Source organism: Sinohyriopsis cumingii, chromosome 15, assembly GCF_028554795.1.
Source record: "Sinohyriopsis cumingii isolate HCF-2022 chromosome 15, ASM2855479v2, whole genome shotgun sequence".
Classification (NCBI taxonomy): Eukaryota; Metazoa; Mollusca; class Bivalvia; order Unionida; family Unionidae; genus Sinohyriopsis; species Sinohyriopsis cumingii.
Genome location: NC_142975.1, coordinates 5,995,557 through 6,010,865, shown reverse-complemented (window position 1 = coordinate 6,010,865; position 15,309 = coordinate 5,995,557). Strand labels below are relative to the sequence as shown.

At 35.9% G+C, this 15,309-nt stretch overlaps 1 protein-coding gene across 8 annotated transcripts in view; it reads left to right on the top strand.

Moving 5' to 3' along the window:
• The window catches only part of LOC149781212 (G protein-coupled receptor dmsr-1-like), a 470,961-nt gene that overhangs the window by 395,557 nt on the left and 60,095 nt on the right, over positions 1–15,309 (top strand). The window contains exon 1 of one of the 8 annotated variants that reach the window (XM_089935291.1): positions 13,907–14,631. The exons of the other annotated variants lie outside the window; for them this stretch is intronic. The gene's annotated coding sequence lies outside the window, so the exon portion shown is untranslated. Of the gene's footprint in view, positions 1–13,906; positions 14,632–15,309 lie in introns of those variants that run through there. 8 annotated transcript variants of the gene reach the window in all.

Sequence of the window (15,309 nt, the reverse complement as noted above, 5' to 3'; positions counted from 1 at the left end):
GACATACCATATAAAATGCCTTTTTACCTATTTACGTATGGCATACCATATCATATCATGCTTATTTACCTATTCAAGCATGACATACCATATAAAATGCCTTTTTACCTATTTACGTATGGCATACAATATCATATGATGCTTATTTACCTATTCACGCATGACATGCCATATAAAATGCCTTTTTACCTATTTACGTATGGCATACCATATCATATGATGCTTATTTACCTATTCACGCATGACAAACCATATAAAATGCTTATTTAACTATTTACGCATGGCATACTACATCATTGAATGCTTACTTACCTATTTTCGCATGGCATACCATATCATAGGATGCTTAATTATCAAAAAATGCTTATTTACCTATTTACGCATGGCAAACCATATAAAACATCCTTCATTACTTATACACGCATAACATGCCATATCATTAAAATGCTTATTTACATATTCACACATGACATAGCATATCATAAAATGGACCGCTCCGGTGGCCTAATGGTTAGAGCGTCCGCTTCGGATGCAGGAGGTCGTGGGTTCGATTCCCGGACGAGTCATACCAAAGACTGACAAAAATGGTACTAACAGCTGCCTCGCTTGGCGCTCAACATTAAGAGGTTAGTGTTAGGACTGGTTGGCCTTGGTGTCAAGATATTGTGACTGGGTGGGGGGCATCATGCTACATGTCTGCAGTGCAATGTATTGATAGATGATTGATTAGAGTTTCTGTCTTGATACAAAGATGACCCCAATGTAGCAACTGCGAAAATTCCGAAATCCGAATTTTCTCTGTATCTTACTGTTAACCAACACTGGCAGCTGTACCTTTTCTGTCGCCTACGAAATATCATATATAGTAGCCGAGAACAACTTATTGATTCAATCGCAAACGTTACTTCACACATGCATGAAGACAAAATTCTAACCTTAAATTTTATTTTTATTGAGAAATACATTTGATAGCTCTAAATACAATAAGAACAGTTGCAAAGTACTTTCAAATAAGTCAACACGATTCCAGTAAATTCAATCCAGAGACTTGCATCGTCTAAGCATAAATATTGTTAAAGAATATATTGTATGTAGTTTCCATTGGTAATTTCTTAAAATGGTGATAACATGTAATTAAGCTGTTTTGAGATTCCAGTCTCCTCGACGTAACAAGTTTGAGTAGATTGGTCAGGCTTAAGAATGTTTAAAATTCTTGGTTAGAACAGCCTTTTGACTAAACATACGAGTCAAACAGGATGAGAACAAAATAAATGCTTTGTTTTATCCTTCACAATTGTAATGTGACCTTGAGTTTGCAAAATCTGTAGCCTAAAAAGTAGGTTACTACTGAAAACAGGTGCCAGGTATTGAGATACAACATCTCATTACCTTTACCATATATTGAGATACGGAATTGACCGTTTGGTGGCCGAGTGCTTAGAGAGTCCTCCTCGGATGCGGGAGGTCATGGGTTTGATCCCCGGGCGAGTCATACCAAAGACTTACAAAAATGGTACTAACAGCTGCTTCGATTGGCGCTCAGCATTAAAAGTCAGTGTTAGGACTGATGGGCTTGGTGTCAGGATAATGTGACTGGGACATCACTATAAACTGTCACACTACAGACATCGTAGCGATATGACTGAAAAATTGTTAAAGCTACGTTAAAAATCCATATCACACATACACTCATAAAATGCTTATTTACCTATTCACGCAGGACATACCGTATCATAGGACGATTATTTATCTGTTCAAGTATGGTCTTACTTTTCAGTAGTTATTTGCCCATCCCTTTAAGTACGCAAGAGATACGTTCTTAATGGGAGGATTGTACTTTATATCCGCCAAGAAGTTTGGCAATTCCTATTGATGGTTCTAGGGTAGAGCGAGGATTAGAAGCGGATAAGGTAAGAAGTGTAGCTTCCAATGGCTGCATGGGAATTAAGTACAATTTAACGGCTTCCAAAAGGTGCATAACATACTATTCGACTTTAATTAACGTATATATAGGTTTTCAGATCATATAAATGAAATGTCTACACAATATACACTTTGGAATAAATAATATCTTCAGAAGTCTAGATACAAAAATATTTTGTGCCTGCTCTGTCTTACAAAGGCAACGTTTCAAACTGCTAAAAATTATAAGTGCACTGCAATGTCTGACATTGGAAATTCAACTTTCTCTGCTTGTGAAAACTCGTGTATGTCATTTTAAATCATAATACATTACTACTTGCGCTGAATAACAATATTATCGGTGTAACTTCGGAGCCCTCTCCACTTTCAGCAGAACACATAAGAGTTTTACACCAATCGTAAACTAATAATGACCGAAGAGTGGTTTCCTAAAGCAGACTGCCTTAAACCATGTGGGCCTCTAATATCTGTCAACACTACGCACCGTTAATGTAAATTGTCATCGACATTTTGTGATAGATATCATAACGAGAAGCCAGTAACATGGGAAGAGATTAAACATTCACATGTACTGCCATTATGGAAGAAAAACTCCACTTGTCCAACCAAGCGGAGCAAAAGACAACGATAAACTTGAAACGGGTCTTTGAGGTACGGGTAGCCATAATAGTGGACGAAGTGACATAATGTATGGAAGACTGGATCTGAATCCATATCGTCGTTATGTGTTTCAGAAAATTTGCCTTTGAACACTGAATATTCCATCCAAATGTACAAGAACTTAAGAAAACGTAATTAGTATAATTAATTATTATTAACATTTCGAGAGCCAGTTAACATGACACATATATGTCTATTACTGTTCGACGTGAAATAATGTCATTTTGAGTAAACATAATTGATTTTTTGAAATGTAGAGTTTATAGATCGTGTTACTGCATTTTTTTATATATATTTTCTTTGTTGCTTTTTTGCGGGGATGTTGTTTTGCGTTGTTTGTTTATGGGAGCGGGGTTGGGGTCGATTGTCAAACGAATGTCATTTTTCACATTTGAAGTTGTGATTTGTAGTTGTGATTTCCAATGAAGAAACATCACTGACAGGAAAAATAGTGTTGTCATCTCTTTCGTCCGCGCGCGAGACAGAATGGCTTGAAAATCGCCATCATCATGTATAATGGAATAGAAGCAATGCTAGCGAAATGATCGAACAACTTTGCGGGGGGTCAGTGTAAACAAGGAGAACAGTTTACATCCTTGCAGACATCCCCTGACTTGCATCCTGCGTTTTCTAAAACAAGATAAAATAATTCTCTAAAATTTAGAAAGTGTAAAATTGACCCTCTACATATGTTTTCAAATACAGAATTTGATAGTTTTCAGCCCTCCGCTCTGAAGATTTAAGAACAAGATAGGATTAAATTGCAAGTAAGATGCGATGATGTCTAGAGATTATTTTTGTTACCCATGGGTCACTTTGGGAGCCGGATTGCCTAGAAAGAGGTAATGAAATTACCGTTTGAATCATCTTTCTCTTATATCTTGTCTTTCTTTATTATTTCGTATCTTTTAATTTGAATTTATCTCAGCTTTGCTTATTTAAGTTCTTTCTCTGTCATCTATGTTCCATCGAAATATAATAGTTCAGTGTGATGTACCGTTGTGAGGTGTAGACATAGCTTTACAGCGGCCATTTGTCCGCATCTTGCTACTGTCGGCCTGACGATAAACTATGGTCATATGACCGTTATCAAGATTATTAATACGTTGTAACAAACCTATAATACATGTGTTCATGATCAGGACACCGACAAACCACGTCCGAAAACGACGACAATAGACTAGTCCGGTTCACCTTTAACCAAGTTGTCGTTTTATGGTCCGAAAGAACCGATGTCTCGTGGCATTGACAGTAACGTATGGCACTCCAAATCATTCAAAATCGATAAGCTGGAGAAACCGTCGTGCAAGCTGGAGAAGGAAAGCTGAGAAATCGCAGGGTGAGCTGGAGTGATAGCAGTGTTTGACAGCTCGTCCTCTCCAGTTCACCCTACGACCTCTCCAACACACCCTACGATTAATCTATTCACTATGTGATCTCTCCATCACTTCTTACAATTACTCCAGTTCACCCTACGATCTCTCCAACACACCCTACGATTAATCCATTCACTATGTGATCTCTCCATCACTTCTTACAATTACTCCAGTTCACCCTACGACCTCTCCAACACACCCTACGATTAATCAGGTTCACCCTACGATTACTCCAGCTAGCTCTAAGACCTCTCCCGCGCACCTACCATTACTCAAGCTCGATCCACAATCCTTTCAGATACCCTTCCATAACTCAAACTCGCCCAATGATTACTTAAACTCACCCTACGATTACTCCAGCCCACCATGCCACCTCTCCAGTTCACCATACTGTTATGTGTTTAGGATCTTATTACACGCAACAAGAAAAAGTGAAGACAACAAGCTTTGTAAAACTAAACAAATAATTTATTTCCCTAGAAAACCATGGTAAAAATGAGAAAAAAAGAACTTACGGTTTTATGAATCAATCCAAAATGAATTCAAGAATTAAAAAATAGAAATCCTATAATTAAAAGGTCCTCAATGAATCTGAGATCGAGTCCCGATGAAACCCAAAATGGAAGGCGATGACGTATGCTGTGGTTAGCGTGGTACTGATGTGTCAAAAGTTCTTTGTTGAATCACAGAAAATATTATTCCAATTTACATTGTGTATAAATTTTGGTAACTGTCCTTGTCCAAGAATATTTTTGAAGCACTTGTATTTCCAGGGAAAATAATCTTGAATTCGAATAATTGGAAGAAAAATGAAACATTCGACTCAAACTGGTCGCAACAAAACACCTTTAAGTGTCAATGATTTAGAGCCCCGACTGGCTAATTCTTATCATAACATATTTATAAGACTGACTAAAACGCAAAACAGATGTCCGAATGTGGGTCAATCCTCTGGAAAAACATAATTGATACATGTTATTTAATACGAAGGCCAGTAATGGCATTGATTCTATTTTATGAATCTTACTCTGACAAAGAATTGTAAAAAATTAAAAGGTTGTTTACAGGAAACTATTATTCGTTCTAAATCAAGGTCAGGAACTAGGTCAGCATTAGATACAGTGTCTCTATAAAGTTGTTTACGTCAAAATAAAAAATCTGAACTCGATTCTAGTCAACCTTGCAATGGGATATAATGGAGAAAGAAAATTAAAACTAACAAACAAACAATTCAATTAAATAAAATATAAATTTAATCAAATATACGTAACACTTCCCCCAGAAAAGAAAAAGAAAGATTTATATAATAAAGCTTTCTTTTCGTCATAGATTAATTGTATATGAGTTGTAAAAAAAATAACCTAAGACGAATTCTTATGAATTATACAATGTGTACATGAAATAATATTTATATACACGGAAACGTGCATCTGCTATTTAATTATCTTTTCCCTCGGTGTACCTGATCTCAGTATTACATTCGTGTAACAATAAACTCAACCTTAGTAGTCTTTGATTTTTCTTTTTCATCTTGCCATTGAAAGTAAGGTGGGTTGTGATCACTAAACAGAATAATCAAATAAAGAGCTGAACTAATGTAAACTTTAAAATGGTGTAATGCCAATGTCAAATCCAAACATTCCTTCTAGATTTTTGAATAATTTCTTCGGTGCTTATTTAATTTCTTAGAAAAATAGATCACCATTTTCTTCTTCTTGAATCAACCCCAACCCCAACATGACTTGCATCAACAGACAGTTTAAATGATTTGCTGAAATGTGGAGTCGTAAGAACTGGTGCGCTCTTAAGTATGGCCTTTAACTTATCAAAAGCTCTCTGACAATTTTCAGTCCAATGAAATTTGGTTTTCTTGCTTTATAAATTTGTCAGTCGTTCAGCAATTATGAAAAAATTTGAACAAAATTTCCGATAGTATCCAGCCATTCAAAACATCGCATCAATTGCTTTTACTAACAGGCACAGGGAATTTAGAGATAGCCTTGACCTTAGCATCTATAGGTTTAACTTGTCCATGTCCCACGATATGTCCTAGAAATGTTACACTAGCACGGCAGAACTCACTTTTGGATAAATTAATCGTCAAACTTGCATCAGTGAGTCTGTCAAAGAATTTCCGAATTGTTGCTAAAATATATTTCCAGTTGCCTATGTAGGTGATGACATCATCGATGTAAGCATCACAATTATCTCGACCAGAGATAATCATACTCATTAATCGTTGAAAAGTACTTGGCGAACCCTTCGTCCCAAACGGCATCACTTTATATTGATAAAGTCCATCTAGAGTCACGAATGCCGAAATTTCCTTAATTCTTTCCTTCAGTGGAATTTGCCAAATATTTTCAGGAGGTCAAATTTGGTGACATACTTGGCATTTCCGATTTTATCAATGCAATCATCGATTCTGGGTAATGGAAATTAATCTGTTTTAGTCACACTGTTCACTTTTCTATATTCAGTGCACATACGGAAAGTTTGATCTGATTTCGGAAACAAATATACATGGTGAACTCCAGTCACTTTTTCTGGGCTCTATGAAATCATTTTCCAGGAAATACTGAATTTCTTTTTTCAAGTATTCCTGTTTGAGATGGTTCATCCTCTATGGATGTTGTTTCACAGGTTTGGAATTTACAATTTCAACGTCATGGAAAGTTTTGTTTGTTCTTATAGGAAACATCTGAAAATAAGTGCACATATTCAAATAATAACTGTTTAAGTTCACTCTTTTCTTGTTGTTGCAAATGTGAACGTTTGTGGTCCAGATTATTCTTAATTTCTGAATTCCGAAGATTTGTAGTTCCAAAATCAGTATAGTCCGATAGTATTCCTTCACTTCAATCTTCACTGAGTGAGACAGGTACAACTATACTAATTGCCTGTTTGACCCGGCTATCTCTCTCAATATACTGGTACTCCTTTAATGTATTTACATCCCAGGAGTACTATTATTATAATTTAACTCATTCATTTCCTTCTTGACTTTGTAAGGGCCGTAATATCTAATCTGAAGAACATTTTGTAGAATGTGCAAGAGACCAGAACTCGATTACCAGACTCAAAAGATCTCTCCATTGTAGTTCTGTCAAACCATAGTTTAACTTTTGACTTGAATGGCTGAATGCAAAATTCAAGCTTAATTGGCTGAAAAGTTCCAGAACCAAACTTTGACCCTCGATCAGATTTAACAGAGTATTAAAATAACTTTATCAAAGCTTTTACTATTGTTTTAGATTTAATATTCCTCAAAGGAATTGCCTCAAGAAATCTTGTTGACGTACACATAATGGTCAACAAGTATTGGTTACCTGACTTGGTCTTAGGTAAGGGACCAACACAATCTACCATTATTCTGCTAAATGGATGTTTTCAATGCAGGAATCGGTTGCAGATGAGCCTTATGGATCTTCTGATTGGGTTTTCCTACCATTTGACAAGTTTGACAACATTTGCAGTATTTACAAACATCACTCTTGATTTTTGGTCAGTAGAAGTGAGTCAAGATCTTGTGATAAGTCTTATTAATCCCTAAATGAGCAGCCAAAGGAGTTTCATGGGCCAGAAGAAATATTTCCTGTCTGTAAGATTTTGGAACTACAATTTGATAGTTCACTGACCACTCGTCACCAGCAGGTACCTCTGGAGGTCTCCATTCTGCTATAAGAATCCCACTTTTAATTAAATAACAGACAGGAACGTCAGTGGCTTCAGTTTCACTAATGGCCCTTTGAAACAAGCAGTAGATCCCAGGATCTTTTTCCTGTTTGACGACAAGTGATTGTTGTTTGTCACCCTGATTAGAATAAAGAGAATGAGTAGTTAAAAGAGGATTACTATGATCAATACCCTTTGATTGATCCAAACAAGTAGTGAAAGTGACCTCATCAAAAGCCTGTCCAATACATGTGTCAGCTAAAGGAATACTTTGTGATCAACATCATTCTCAAGAGCTTTCTTTGTCATAGCTCTAGTAACTGCACAAGCTGGGCATAAATCATGGAAATTGTTTTCTCCAAAGGATCGGCTTTCTGATCCAAACAAGGCTTGTCAGCTATAAGTGGATTAACCACAACATTATTTCCAGCTAGTTCTTTGCCTAGTAAAACATGAATGCCCTCAACGGGTAAGACAGAGACTGTTCCAACTGTCACGGGTCCTGAGACTAAGTCTGATGACAAACTTACACAATGTAGAGGAACATTAACAAAGCCGCACTCTACTCCTTTAATATGAACATTCTCATTAGAAGAAAACTTCTCAGAAAAAGGCAAAGTACCTGATAATAAAAGACTCTAAGAAGCTCCTGTGTCCCTTAACATTTTAATAGGGATATGATTGGCCGAATCACCTAGAGTGATATAGAATCCTTCGACATGAATGGTTCATAATTCTCCATAATACAATCAGACTAGGGTTTATTAGACCCAACAAATGTATTGCTTGCAATACATGACTCTGACCTTTACCACTTAGAAATAAGAGTATTTAGAATAGGTCTGTTCTGATTCTGATGCTTATTTTTCAATTTGTAGCAATCAAAAATAACGTGTTCTTTCTTCTTGCAATATGTACGCGTAGGAAGAGACAAGGATTTTTGATCAAGCTTATCAGAAGCTTGATTTTTAAAAATGTGTGCCAAATTGAAATATAGAAGAGCTTGTATTAGGCTGAAATACTTTTCTACCTGACGACTGCTGAGTGAAAGTCTTATTTACAAAAGAAACTTTATGAGCTAACGAATACTCGTCAGCAGCACGAGCAGCGTTTTCCAAGGTTTCGACCTTATGATCATAAAGATAAATTATGTCACTACGGACACAATTCTTGAACTCTTCAACTAACATGTTTTGTCTGAGGCTTTTTTAATCTTTATTAACCTTTCTAGAAGAGCACCACCTATCAAAGTGCCGTGCTCTTTCCCATGCAAATTCAACATAGGTCTGATCAGTTGATTTTCTAGAATTCCTAAAACCTTGTCGATAAGCCTCAGTGAAAAATCTGTACAACTTACAAACACACAATTAAATTAAAACAAATATAAATGAAATTAAATATACATAACAATACGATTAATCCAACTCAACGGACGATTACTCAAGCTAACCCAACGATTACTCCAGCTCGCCCTAAAATCTCTCCGATTCACAGTATGATTACTCCAGCCCACCTTACGATCCCTCCAGCTCACCATTCGATTACTCAAGCTCACCATACGATTACTCAAACTCACCATACGATTACTCCAGCTCACCATACGATTACTCCAGCTCACCGTACGATTAATCCAGCTCACCATACGATTAATCCAGCTCACCATACGATTACTCAAGCTCACCATACGATTAATCCAGCACACCCTACGAGTAATCAAGCTCTCCAAACTATTATTCCAGCTCGCTCTAAGATCTCTCCGGCTCACCCTACGCTTATTTCAGCTCACCCTGCTATTACTCCACCTCACCCTTCGATCCCTCCAGTTCACCCTACGATTACTCCGACTAACCCTACGATTGTTTCAGCTCACAATACGATTACTCGTTCCACGCTATTGTCTCTCCAGCTCGCACTACGGTCTTTTCCACGTTCCCTGCTATTACTCCGGCTCATACTACGATTACTCCAGCTAAATCCCCAGTTCATCTTTCGATCTCTCCACTTCACCCTACGATCGCTCCAGCTCATCAAGTTTGAACGATTTGTCGTACCTGAGAAACGAATTAAGAAGAATTAAGTAGTAAGACACGGGAAATCTTCAATTGCAAATACAGCGGCTCGAGTCCACGTTGCCTGTAAGCATGACATATGGAGGCCATTAGCTGATTACTCATTGCTGCTGAGTGGTCATCAAAAGGGATGGGTGATGTGTCCAGTTTCCTACCTCTACAGAAAATATGATGAACGACCTATTTGGTGCATTGGATGTATAAACAAAATACATGCCCTTACTCATTTGGTACATTGGATAAAAAACATACAACATGTCCTGACTTTTTTGGTACATTGGATATAAAACATACAACATGTCCTGAATTATTTGGTACACTGGATATAAAACGTACAACATGTCCTGACTTTTTTGGTACATTGTATATAAAACATACAACATGTCTTGATTTATTTGGTACATTGGATAGAAAACGTACATGTCCTGACTTATTTGGTACACTGGATATATATAAAAAATACAACATGCGCTTTTAGTACCAATTAATGTGAAACAAGAGGTCAAGTAACTAGTTTATAAATGATCCTGTATGCATACATACATACATACATACATACATACATACATACATACATACATACATACATACATACATGCATGCATGCATGCATGCATACAGACAGACAGACAGTCAGACAGATACACAGACAGACAGAAACACAGACGAAAGACAGATAGTTTGTGTCTGTTAGAAGAGGAACGCGGTATATTTATTCATAATATATTCCCCCAACCGTCTGTAGCATAATTAGGATTTTCATTGCAGTTTGCAGTGAGCATCTCGTTTCAAAGAAATAAACACGCTCGCAATTTGTGTTCTATACAAATGCATTCGCTAACGTTAACTGCAGTACTGATGAACAAACGGAATCCGTTTTGCTACGTTCTGTTAATTTGAATTTAAAGTATTCCATAAACAAAGTATATTTTCAAAGAAATAAAACTCGGTTGAAAGGACTTTAATGATGGTATTGATTATCTTCTACAAGCTAGATTTAGTAATCAACCATACGCATATTGATTCCAAATCAGTCTTTATCGTCAATCAGATAAATTATGATATTATTGAATATGACTAATTAAGACTTTAATGCATATGACTAATTTAAGACTTTAATGTATATTACTAATTAAGACTTTAGCGCATATGACTAATTAAAACTTTTAATGCATGTGACTATTTAAGACTTTATTGAATATGACTAATTGACTTTAATACATGTGACTATTAAGACTTTATTGGCTATGACTATTTAAGACTTTTTTTCATATGACTATTTTAGACTTTATTGAATATGACTAATTAAGACTTTAATGCATATGACTAATTAAGACTTTAGCGCATATGACTAATTAAAACTTTAATGCATGTGACTATTTAAGACTTTATTTAATATGACTAATTAAGACTTTAATGGATGTGACTAAGACTATTGGCTATGACTATTTAAGACTTTTTTGCGTATGACTATTTTAGACTTTATTGAATATGACTAATTAAGACTTTTAATGCATATGACTAATTAAGGCTTTATGAAATATAGAAGAAAGAAAATTATCTTGAGACAGTATTGTACTGAATAAAAATATAAATGACTTATATAGAGAAGGTAAATAAACACATGCATGTATCTCCCAATGCTTCGAAACTATTGTTCTATGAAACTAAGCAGCATAATATGTAAAACAACACGGAGAAAAGGCTCGTCATGTCCCTGGCAAGCTCCTAATAAATGACTCCCTAAATAAATTATCTAGTCCAAAAGGGCCATCATCTGACAACGCCACTGTTCTCTTAACGTGTTTAACACGCAAGCCAAAATACCATAACATTATTAATCTTTATTCGCAAAAGTTAATACTCACATTAAATACAGGTACCGTCGTATTTTATTACTGATGGCAATATTAAGTTACTTTGATCGGCATGTATGATTATTCGCAGTATAATTGAATAGAACTGAAAAGCCTTCTCGAATTCATTATTTACCACAGTGTAACAAGAGGTTCCTAGATAATATCGTCCTAACATTGAATTAGAAAGTTCGTTTTATCACATTCCTATATGCGTATTGTAGTGTTTTCCAGCGTATAATACAAGTATAGTCTTTATTTTTAATGATGTCACTGAGGTCTTTCATCTCATGACCGAGTACTGCTGGCATAGTGAACATGAAGTGGACAAACTCCTTGACTACCATCATTATGGAAGTCGTCTTTCATAATAATCAAGACAAATATTAATTGCAAAATACTGACGTAATAAAATAATGCTCTGTTGAAGTTAACGGTATCATTGGGCAAAACACGAGAAAAACGTACTTGACACGATTACAATGTATTGTTTATCATCTCGTCCTAGCACCAAGGACCTTGCTCGAGATTGTCCAAGAATATAGTTCTCGGATTGAGAAATCGCACCACTTCTGAAGCGAGAGCAGACAAAAACACAGATGACAGAAATATTCCAAATGTTCATCTGCCAACAGATTTTGTTCCGACATCGGTTCTGATTGTTGGCGCCAACGTACTCAGGAACATCTGAGAACGCGTGTTTAGCATTTATGCACGAATTTCAGACAGGTTGCCCAAAGACGGCCACGTGGCCATCAAAGAGGACATTTAGCATTGATCAGTTTAGTTACATACACAGCTCCTGTTAATCCGATTTCGATACTAAAATGAAGTTGTTCTAATTGTTAATTTTTTTTAATTCATATTTTCGTTATTATTTATGAAGAATAAATCAAATCTGGATAAGTCGAATCGAGAGCTGTATCATTATTTTAGTCTGTCTGGATTACTCATATGCATCCGAGTTGACCTTTTTGACTTGATAATATTTGTATCTGTGCAGTCTATTTTCAGATCACAATTTGACGATGTATAATGGCATGACTTTAAGGGTCTAAACGTCAGTAAAAGTTAATAAACTACCATATTACGCTCTGTCATGGGGTGACGAAACTTCTAATTGTTCTTGAAATTGTTGTCTGAAATTTGCATCAATATTTGCTTCAACTTCATTTTTCATTCAGGACCGTGAGAACAATACTCCTTCGTACGCAATGGTGTTGTATAGGATAATTCCACCTTCGGAAACAAAATTTCATTTCAGATACCTAGCCAGGCCTCGTGCCTGACGCAAAATTCTTACTCTCGAGTGGAATTTATCTATTAAAAAGCCGACGCATACAAGAATTATATTAATCAATGACAAAATATGAGATGGTCCGTTCTTCTAGAGGGATAAATAATCTTTTACTTTTTGTTCAATTTATGAGTTCTTTATTTAATGAGAGGGGGTCTTTGTAACTGCTGTAATTGCGTACTTGATTATAAATCATAAAACATCAGAGGCTTGAATTAAAACTTCTGACGAAATGTGATCGATAAATGTTATAGTCTTCCAACAAAAGCGTACATTTTGGACAATACTTTTCTTTTGTCTTTGTTTTTGTTTTGTTTATCCTAATTACATGCATATGTGAGTTGCTTGTCGCTATATTCATAAACAATGGCCTACTAGGTTAAACATAAATTCCATGATTAAATATTTTGGTAAATGTCAAATTGCTAATAGTCATCTAAAACAAAAGACGCTTTTATTCAGATTCATACTTGTCTACGTGCTAAACGGTCATTCTTAGTCGACTGAAGAGATGGATTTTACCTATATTTCGACCGCTCCGGTGGCCCAGTAGTTAGAACGTCCGCCTCAGATGTGGGAGGTCGCGGGTTCGAACCACGACCGAGTCATACCAAAGACTTACAAAAATGGTACTAACAGCAGCCTCGTGTTATGTTAATGTTACGACTGATCGGCCTGGCGTCATGGCAAAGTTACTGTGTGGGACATTATGATATATGTCTGCGATAGTGCTGGTTATCACTATAGACTGCCACATTGTTAATATCGCAGCGATGTGACTGAAGACACGTTAAAGCTACGTTAAAAATAAAAAATAAAAACACACACACACAACACACATGCCTATATTTCTTCGCAAAAATCCAAGCTTGAGAGATTTCTGAATGAAACAGAATTAGTCTGGTTGGACAACAGATACGAATCGACGCGAGCTATCTATTGTCTAGTGAGGCGGCTGCAGCCATTGCTTACAAGTCAACCTCACGCGCTAAAATGTGTTAGTATTCATCACTCAAACTGCGCAGAAAGCTTGCATTTCAAGCTGAATTCTTCCTCGACTGGCAGGTTAGGGACTGACTTTTCAAACCTACTTATAATGAGCCGTTCGAACTTTCGTTATAATGAACACGTACTTCTGCTGAAAGCCTATTTTATGCTTCAGGAAGCTCAAGTCTTCTTTGGCTATATGGATTTCCTCTGGAGATTGATTTAGGCAGGAGTGGTTTTCAAAGAACAGCAAAAGGTGGTGTCACATTATATGTGATTCAAACAACGAGATGTTTTGCACTATTAATTATACTTTTGATGACGTCTTAACACAAAACTCTTCATTAGTTGTTGTTCTTCACTTGACAACCTCTTTATTTTATGTGAATTAGGAAGAAATTTAAGTAACTGTTCAGGAATTTCCAATCCAATTATTTTCCTCAGAATAAGTTCTCTGCGATAAAAACGAATTAAAACAAAGCTGATTAGAGTGAGTATTCAGTGGAGGTCACCATTTTGAGTGAAAAGTACACACAGTGTTTATACGTCCATTATGGACATTCAGACTTACAGACACCGTCAGGTAGCCCTAGAGGTATACCCAAGTATATTCTACCAGCGGCGTATTGACCAGTGGATCACATTACACGATTCTTTCGCCTATGTTCTTGCCATGTACCCGAATTTCATCCCGATGACTACCAAAGAACAGAGTTGAACTATAAATAGGAAAATGTTCGCTTCTCATGTGTTTAGTATGGACTTGTATATGGACAAGTTAGAGGCAGGTAAGACATCGTTGCTTGATTTTTTTAAAACCAAAGTTTTCATTCATTTGAATGTAAAAATGTATTGTGTTCTTCCGTACCATTTAACATTTGAGCTAACATATAAATTGCTTTATTTAAATATTCTACCTGTATATTGTAAATGTATGTATGGGTATATACCTATGTGCCAAATATTGCAAAAGGAGTTTTGTTGCGTCATCATATTACACACAAAACAAAATCATATTTTATTGTGAAATTTATGTTTTCACATTTGTTCATATCTAATATTATAGGTTTTCTTCTTTAACCGCTTCTGAAAAACAATTGAGCAGTTTCGTTATTATTTAGAAAAATCCTGAATACATTTGATGATTTTTAAGCCTTATAGAAATTAGACTTTAAAATCACACACTAAATATCTATCTGGTTTTATATTATGCACAAATATCGATCTATTAAGGTCGAATTGCTGAAGCTACAACTTGAAAAACCTACTTGTTCTGGATAAAAATCGACAAAGAACAAAATGAGAAAAAGAAAAGTTAAAAGAAAAGAAAAAGGTATCCTGATAGTTTTGACAGATGATGATCTTGTAATAGTTTGAGACACCAGGTTAGTATTTTAGTCAAATCGACTACAAATTTATTCCAACGTGTTATCTTTTTCAAAAATGCTTTATTAGCAATCCAATCA